Source organism: Glycine max, chromosome 6, assembly GCF_000004515.6.
Source record: "Glycine max cultivar Williams 82 chromosome 6, Glycine_max_v4.0, whole genome shotgun sequence".
NCBI classification, from domain to species: domain Eukaryota; kingdom Viridiplantae; phylum Streptophyta; class Magnoliopsida; order Fabales; family Fabaceae; genus Glycine; species Glycine max.
Window position 1 is genome coordinate 16,598,043 of NC_038242.2, and position 9,955 is coordinate 16,607,997.

Below are 9,955 nucleotides of genomic sequence, written 5' to 3' on the forward strand. Positions count from 1 at the left end.
GACATCAGCTGGGCAATCTGTCGAAGAGGTCATTCGACCCATTGCAGACTTTTTCTTGGTCATTTTGTCTTGGCCTTTATGTCGTGATATTTGGTTTGTAATATTCTCCTGTAACCGTTATTGTCATATATATTTATGGATTTAATATATTATGAAGCACAAAACAGCGCCACACACCCTGAAAAAAATAATAATCAGATACGCATGTCAGCCACAAAAAATAAAAGTGAATCCCTGAAAAAGTTTATTTAACGACAAGACTTATTTTAAAAAAAATATATATGTATATATCTCACAAGTGGAGGTTGTAGTATTTCATAATTTAATTTGCTCGTTTATCATTGGTTCTCTTTTATTCGTTGCATTTTGTTAAATTATTAACCTTAATTCACACAGTGCTATGCTAGCTAGTGTATTGGTGCTTTCCGAAACCCGATTCTCTGTCCTTCGCTGGCAGAATATTCTGTGGTAACATAATGTAATTGTAAAACCTGCAATGACCAACCACGTGTCCAAAAAGTATGATTGTCTTTTTTGGATGGAATCATCTTTTCTTTCTTCTTTTTTGTGACTAGGAATAATGTTTCCTTTCTTATAGAGTGACTTATGATTCATGTTATATAGTATTTCCATAAATGACTACTTTGTTTTTGAATAAGTAAATAAGTAATAATTTTGATAATTATTGCATTTTTACATATTCAAGAATTGAAGTAGAATTTTTGTTCTTTCAAAAATTATTGATTTATACATTCAAAAATTAAAATGATTATTTATCAATTATATTTATGCAACGGATATATATGTTTGATATATGCTGCCATGTTATTTTTAATTTCAACTAAAGAATTGTGGCATTCTCTAGGCAATTCAATGAGTAAGTTCTTTTCATCCCTCTCCTCCATATCGATAGTTTTTGTGACACTGAAAATTATCTTTTTAACTTTTGCTATGTTCTCACACCTTTCCTCTTTCGAAGTTGGAATAAAGGTATAGAGATTATACGACAAATGATATCATGGTTCATAATATGTGGTAAAGGAAAACTGAATTATGAAAGTTGATAGAGATTTACTTAAAAGAAAAAGAAACACCCCCTCTCCCACGATTCCACTTGCCAAAAGCAATCTTTTTTCCTTTTTTGTGGAGATTTTCCCACAGTGAAATGATTTTGCTGTATAAAGATTCCTTAGTGCATGGAAAGGATGTTAAACGAAAAAGTAAGCACCACGTTTGTGGTACAAAAGTCCAAATTTTATTTTCATTTTTTTAATAGATCCTATATCTTTTTTTTACCGGAAACAATTTTAAACTGGATAAAATTATTTTAAACAATAAAGTTATTTCTTTGAGTTAAATTGAAATAATTTCATATAATTGATGCATGTTTTTTTTGGTGAATTTCATTTTCATTTACCAGTAATAAAAAAATCTTTTTTTTCATAAGGGAAATGACTATTCCGCTGCACTTTTGTATACTTTCTCACTTTGTTTTATATTTTGGTTTTTGGTAACGTAAGAAAATAAAAAGAAACAATAAAGTAGAAAACAAACTACGACCGAAAAATATAGGTTACGTACGGCCGTCGACCAATGATTAATTTCAATGGGAGGACACACGAGCAAACTTTCATTTTCAAAGTTAGCAACTCTATGTTTTACCAAAAAGTGTGCAGGGAAATTTGTTTATCTACATGTCCTACCAATTGAAATGAACTTATAACATTAATTTAGTTGAGTAAGTTTATCTTAGACATTACTATTTTTTTTTTATCAATATCCTATAGTACAAGAACCATTCATCAATTATATATATGACTTTGGTGCACTCTTGCAATCTAACTCAATTTATCATATGGAAACTTTTTTTTGTACACAAACTTTCCTTAGTTGTTATGGCATATATGAAGTCTCAAATTTAAACAGTACTTGTGTCCAATAACACAATTTCCAAGTTCATTGATTGTTACACAGTTCATAAGGACAGTGTTCAAACATTACCTTCATGTGCCCACGAACATTGTTAATATTATTCCTTCATGAGCCTTCAAACATTACTCTGACTTGCCACCTTTAAGAGAGAGATAACAAGGTTTAATTCTTAAAATATGATTGAGATAGATATTAGGAGAGAGAGCATTAACTCGTAAGGCTAGGATTTGAATGAAAGACAAAAACATTGTTAAAGAACGAAAATGAAAACGAGAGAGGAAGATTTAGAAAACGAAAAGGAGATACATATAATAAGAAAATTTAGACTAAAGTCATATTTATATAAGAGACATATTAAGGGTTACTTTAGTCTGATTATCTTTTTCTCGAGATATCTTAAAACTAGAGAATGAGAGTTTGAAAATTTGAGTGTAACTAAGTTATGAGTGTGTGACTGAAAAGGTGTCAACATACTACATCAATTGTACGAATGGAAATGGTCACTTATTACATCAGTTATTATTACAATTAATCCAAAAAGTTTAATATGGAAATTTCACAACTTGAAAAGGAATCAACATTTTACTCATGTTTCTAGATCGGCTCTTCGTACAAGAAAATCCACATTCTATACTAGTTACCTTAATTATAATTAGAACTAATATAGAAAGTTATTTCTACACCAATTCTTAGAACAATAAGTGTAGATCATATTTTCTAAATCAATGTTAAGGCAACTGATGCAGAATATTCATCACAATATTACAAAAATATCTCTTCCTTATGTATTAAATCGATTTTTAAAGAACCATTATAAAATTCATACATTAAATTTTTTTTTCCTAGTAATAAGTGAAATTCAAAGTCATCTTTTTTTTACTGCAAATTCAAAATCACCAACTCCACTTAAGCTTTATGTTTTTAACTTCCATTTCCATTTTTTTTATTATACCTTTAATGGTTTTTTGATGATTTTTTTTTCAAATGGCTTTTCTTTTGTGACCTAATGACAACTTAAATTGACTCTCTACCAAAAATTGATGTGACCTGACTTCATCTCTTCATCTGGACCAAAATTTTCTCCCAACCACACTCATAACCACCGCTGTACAATAAGGGTTTGAGAATAAAACTTTTCAGGGTTAGAGTTGTGTGCTTGATGAATGACAATAATGCCAATCACATGGTCAAATCGGAACAATGAAAGCTCATGTAAGGAAAAAATATGCATAAAATATATACTTTATGAATTTAGAAAACCGATAATATTTATGATCACTTACTTATTGAAAATCAAATGTATCAAAATTACTTCTATTGTGACCATGGAAATTCAAAATTACTTGTGTTGCATGAGTCATCAAAATTGTGAAACTAAAGTCTTCTTTCATCTCATCATATGTTTTAAATTTTAGGATTTTTAGTAGTCATATCCTAAACACCAGTTAAATATCATGATGATAAAGGAGACTTAATCATGTTATTTGTTAATCATAAGTATCTTTTATTATGAGCCTAATAGTTAGATTCACTTTTTTTACCTAGAATAACGTTCAAAACCTATAAACAATTAATTATATTATTAATAAACTTAAGTATCATCAAATGAATTATAATATTAGATCATTATTAGTCCATCAAAATTGTGAAGTTAAGTCTTCTTTCGTCTCATCATATGTTTCAAATTTTAGGATTTTCAAGTAGTCATATCTTAAACACGAGTTGAATGTTATAACGATAAAGAGGACTTAACCACGGTAAAGAGGACTTAACCACGGTATTTGTTAATCCTAAGTACCTTTCAGTATGAGCCTAGTAGTTAGATTCACTTTTTTTAACCTAGAATAGCATTCAAAGCCTATAAACAATTAATTATATTATTAATGAACTTAAGTATCATTAAATGAATCATAATATTAGATCATTATTAGCTCAATGAAATTGTGAAGCTAAGTCTTCATTGGTCTCATCATATGTTTTAAATTTTAGGATTTTTAGTAGTCATATCCTAAACAACAATTGAATGTCATGACGATAAAGGGGACTTAACTACGTTATTTGTTAATCCTAAGTACCTTTTATTATGAGCCTAATAGTTAGACTCACTTTTTTTTACCTAGAATAACGTTCAAAGCCTATAAACAATTAATTATATTTTTAATAAACTTAAGTATCATCAAATGAATTATAATATTCGATCATTATTAGCCCATCAAAATTGTGAAGTTAAGTCTTCTTTCATCTCATCATATGTTTCAAATTTTAGGATTTTGAGTAATCAAATCCTAAACACCAGCTGAATGTCATGACGATAAAGAGGACTTAACCACGGTATTTGTTAATCCTAAGTACCTTTCATTATAAGCCTAGTAGTTAGACTCATTTTTTTTAACCTAGAATAACTTTTGAAGTCTATAAACAATTAATTATATTATTAATGAAGTTAAATATCATCAAATGAATCATAATATTATATCATTATTAGCCCATTGAAATTGTGAAGTTAAGTATTCTTTCATCTCATCATATGTTTCAAATTTTAAGATTTTAATAGTCATATCCTAAACACCAGTTGAATGTCATGATGATAAAGAAAACTTAACCATGTTATTTTTTAATCCTAAGTATCTTTATGAGCCTATGAATTAGACTCACTTTTTTTGACCTAGAATAATATTCAAAACCTCTAAACAATTAATTATATTATTAATGAACTTAAATATCATGAATCATAATATTAGATTTTTTTTATAAAACAAAATATTACAAAAATTTATAACTCATATACATCAAGATCATTATTAGTCAATCCAAAGATATGTTTGGTTACTAGTTTGGGAACCTCAAACAAATTTTTGAAACCTCAAACTTAATTTTTTATCATGTTTGGATTCCCTTAAAATTCACTTTGTAGCCTGCGTTTTGCTTTTATTTACGAGTAGTTCCTTTTTGCTTTTATTATGTATCTGTATACGAATAATTATGAAACTAATATTCAATTTTAGGAGAATCCAAACATAGAAACTACTCATAAATAAAAGCTAAAAAAAGAGACTTGGAATATATTTTAATTTTTTTAAAAAAAATATAATATGATACATAATTTATTAGTACTATTAAAAAGAAGTAACCATTTGAATTTAGTAATTTACACTATTCCTAAATATCCTCAAATTATTAAGAAAATATGATAGAATCAATATTTTTGTCCAATCAGATGAAGTTTCTAGCATTGCACCCACACTCAAATGAATTTTATACTTGCATACAAACACGTGTCAAATGATACAATAAAAAATAAGTTCAACCATTAAATCTTATATATATTGTGAAAAATAATCAATAGTAGTATTTATAAATCTGTCCAATCACTAAATATTGTTGCACGTGTCACTTAACTAAATTCTCACTTTTTTTTGTTTATTGAAAACGGGCTTTGCTTTTTTTTTTTTTTTTTTATCTTTCCAATTTCTCTCAATGCTTATGCTGTGCACTTGTTCTTTTACTAGTTTTAGTTAAATATTAAAGTAAATAGTCAAATTCCTTTATGAAAATATGAGACGCTCTATCAAAAATATTAAGTTAAAATTTAATTATTGAATATATAAAAAATATGATAAATTAGTCAAATAGATAATTTAATGATAAATTAATTTTTAAATTTTATAATTTAAGGTCAAATTAATCCCCAAAAATATAATTTATAATCAAATTAATCCTTAAACATTATAACATAATGACAAAATGATCTCATAAATTTAATTATAGAACTAATTTATTATATTTTTTCCACATAAAAAATAAATTTATAATTTTTATCTTTCAAAAATTAATTTATATCTGCATTTTACTTTTAAAAATAAACTTGACTATTTATCCTAAATATTAAGTTTTTTACTGAAAATATGGGATAGTCAAAATTTTCGATACAATTAATCTTTAGGTACGGATAAGTTAATCTCAACTGCATTTTACTTTTTTGCGAATTATTTGTGTAAGACTAAACAATTATCATTTGCTTCTCTTGGTTACTACTCTTTCTCTGTACAGGGAGGGGGAGAGAAAGTGAGATTATTAAACTTACTGTTGTTAAAGAAATAGTTTGCTTTCTAAATTATTAAATTAGTGTAATTTTTGGGGAAAAAATATTAATATAAAAGTAAGTTACATACTTACATTTAATGAGTCCGGTTTACTTTTGGTGATTTTTTTTCATAAGAATTTAAGATAGATATAGAAGATTTACAGTAATTTATTTATTTAATCAATTGAATTAGATTTTTTATTATTTATTGGTGGTTTATAGACTGCCACAAACATTTTAATTATTCTAGATCACTAAGAAAATAAATATCCCGTTGATATTTTTCTAAAAATAAAACTATTTTAATAACATTAAAAATATTTTATAACATTAAGGAAATTTAACGCTATTAATCTATTAGGGTACATAAATTATTATAAATTTTTTATATTAACTTTAATTCTCAGGAATAATAAAAAATTATATCAATTTGGTAAGCATCACATAGCTGTAAGCTGGCGGTGTGGTAGCGATGGCTAGCATTAATTGTTTGATGGAATTCATTCCAATTATTATGACAGATAAGGTGAAGAATTACATGACCATATTTTGTCATTTTATGAAAATACGCCTCCATTTTTGTTCATTGCAGACATAAACAACTAGTGGAATACAAACCTTGCTGTCTCTCAACTTTATTTTTTCCTGTCTTTATATTTTCTATCTCCACAGTTCTTATTGTTCAGCTGTCTAATTTAATGCAAGTGTATATTTTTTCTTTAATTATAAGATTTTTTTTTAAATTATTCATTTGTTTTTATAAGTTTTTTTTGAATTTTTAAATGTCTTAATTGTTTTTTCGTACATATTCTTATTTAATTATTTTTTAAAACATTAATAAGAAATAATTGAATGAATAAAAAGATTAAAAAAATAATTTTAAAATAATAATACAATTAAATGATAAATTTAATATAATTAATTAAATTAATTATTTTTATCAAGAGATATAAATTAATTAAAAGAGTCTTATAATTAAACATGAACAAAACATTTGTTGTTTGAATTAGTTATTATATGAAAATTATAACTCATTACAGGCCTAATGGTGAGATTTTGGGATAATTGCATGAAGTTTTAAATTCGATCTTAATTGTCACATTTTTACACAAATTATCATGAATTATAAAATCAATTTGATAGTTAAAGTAAGAAGAGAGCAAAAAGATATTACAAATTTACATTTTTTATTGATAAATTAATAATTAACAAAAGGTTTTTAAAAGGTATTATAAAATTAACATAAATTAATAATTATTTCGTATACTTATTAGATCAACTTCTATGTTTAAAAGGTGGTTTGAACAAATTTCATATTAAGAAATCATGTTTGAATTTTTTTTATTTGAATCTGTCCTAAAATTTGAAAGCTTTGGATGGGGATAAATTGATAAAAAAATATAAATCTTGAAAAAAATGTTACAGTAAGTATTACGGTATAATATTGAAAATCTTGATTTGTTCTAAAAATGATTATAAGAAGTGAAAACAAAATTAATTTATTCTTGTTTTAAAAATAATAATAAAAGGATTTTATTCTATCATGTTAGCAATGCTTTAACTTCATGTCTAATAATTCTATTTTATTTACAAATAACATATACATAAAACATAGAATTATATATGTGTGTTAACTATTTGAAAGCTTCATTAACAAAACTACAAAATTATTCAAAAGAATATCTTTTCCGAATTTTAAAAGTGACTCCCACGACAAGAAGCAAATCAACATGTTACATTCGGTGACAGTTAAAGCAAAATCTCTACAAGTGGCTCACATGAGCAGTCCACAATGGATGATTCATCAAATCATTAAGCAATGAAATGAAATAATTAAAATTTAAAAGGTGTTTTTATATATAAAAGTTAAAAGGCATTGAAGAAGCCACTAACCGGCAAGGTCCTTTCCAGTTTCAAAAATACCTACAACATAGTATAGAAATTCTTTAAATTAATAGTCGATAATTAATAAACTCTCTAAAATAATAAATTCGTTCAGTCCCAATTTGGGTCAATGTAAAAAATTGAAAAATTCTATAAAATAATAAGATAATAATTTTTCGTGAGATTCCTTTATAATTTTTGGTCCTAAGAAAATCATAAATTAATAATTCATAGAAACAATATATTACACTCTATTGAAATATGATTCAATAATTGTCTGTTTTCCTTTAAAGTTCAAGTTTATTCGGAGTTCATCTCTAACTTTTCTTATTGCATTTAATAGCTCAGGTGTTGTATTTTTGTATTGTATCATAAAGTTGTGAAGAGTGTTCGACGTCATAAGTGCTTCCTTTCGCGTAACAGGTTCCAAAGACACCGTATCATCTTCGTCGTCATCCTCTGCATTGTTCTCAATGATAGTACCCACAATATCTTCTAAACTCTGAACCTCCGAACATGCTTCATTTTCACCTGGGTAGTTCATTAGATTGTCGATATCCATCTTATTACGATAGCCACATTTATTGATCATAGTCTCGAGGTCTTGAGTTTCTTCATAAAAAGTGGATTCATCCAAATTTCTTGTAACGTCACTAGTTGAACAAATTTTACAATGTCAAAAATAATTCATTATTGTTTCTTTTCGAACATCTATCGTCCAAGCTGGGATTGTCAAATTGATAGCATCAAGGACATTTATCTTCCTTGGATCAGATTGTCTCACCTCATAACCTTCCAATATTTTGCGATAAAACCTTCTACGGTAATGCATCTTGAAAACTCTTATTATCCCAGCATCGCAAGGTTGAATCTTTGATGTCATGTTGGGTGGCAAGAAGAACAACTCAACGTTTCTTAGCCCTTCAATATTTCTTGGATGTGCCGGACAATTATCCACCACAAGTAGAACTCTTCTACCATGCATCATTTGGTCAAATGAACGAACATATTCATCAAAAAGCACACTAGTCATCCATGCTTTTTTGTTAGCTTGATACTGACAATCCAAGCTATTCATGTTGACATTCTTGAAGCAACGAGGCTTTTCGTATTTCCCAATAATCCATAGAGGGATTTTTTCAGAGCCATCTTCATTACAACAAATAACTACCGTCGACCTTTCTTTATCTTGTTTTCTTCCTTCAAGTTGTTTTGTTGCCAGTGAATGATCAGCTTGTAGCCTATAAAACAACCCAGTTTCATCCATATTGAAAACATCTTTCATAGGGAACTGATCAATTTTCTCCCGAATCGATACCAATTTCTACTCCATGTCTTGTACATCAACAGACCCACTCTCGCCAAAACGACGAAATGACTTTATGTCATGTCAGTGCTTGAATTTCTCAAGCCATCCTATAGAGAAGTTAAAATCTGAATCATCATGAGGGTACACGAGTTTCATTGTATCTCTTGCCTTATGCAAAATTAATTCTCCTGTGATATTCACATGTTCTTGATGCTAGAGAAACCACTCATAAACAACCTTTTCCATGTCAGGATATTTTGCTGGTTTGTGTCTTTTGATCTCTGCTCTTCCCTTTTCTATTTCAGTAGAGAGATAGTCATTTGACCGCTTAAGTGTGTTTGATATTGTTCCTTGACTAACTTTCAACTCAAATTTTCCCTCAAGCCATCTCTACAAGTCTTTTTGTGTGCTTGCAGGATTATCTCTCTTGTACCCACACAACTCTTTACGTATTTGATCTGACATAGTTGATTTTGCAACACCTTTTAGATGAGAAGCCATCTTGTGAGATATGGTTTGAATACTCTAACACATTTATGTAATTTATATATGTTAAACTTGTTTAAGAATACATTGAACACATTTGTTCCTCTTGTTTACATTTACTGTACTTCAAAAGTCATTATTGATTTCCAATGCATATGAACACAGTAGTTACTAATTTACGTTGAGTCCCAAGATTCGCTGCAACGTAATTCTAAGATGCATAGACTAATTTGTCTTTTTGTTTGGTATATACAGTATAA

The 9,955-nt window shown here is 27.5% G+C and overlaps 1 pseudogene; it reads right to left on the minus strand.

Moving 5' to 3' along the window:
• Positions 1-8,144: 8,144 nt before the first annotated feature.
• LOC100801205 (CENP-B homolog protein 2-like) lies at positions 8,145-9,710 on the minus strand (annotated as a pseudogene).
• Positions 9,711-9,955: the final 245 nt, after the last annotated feature.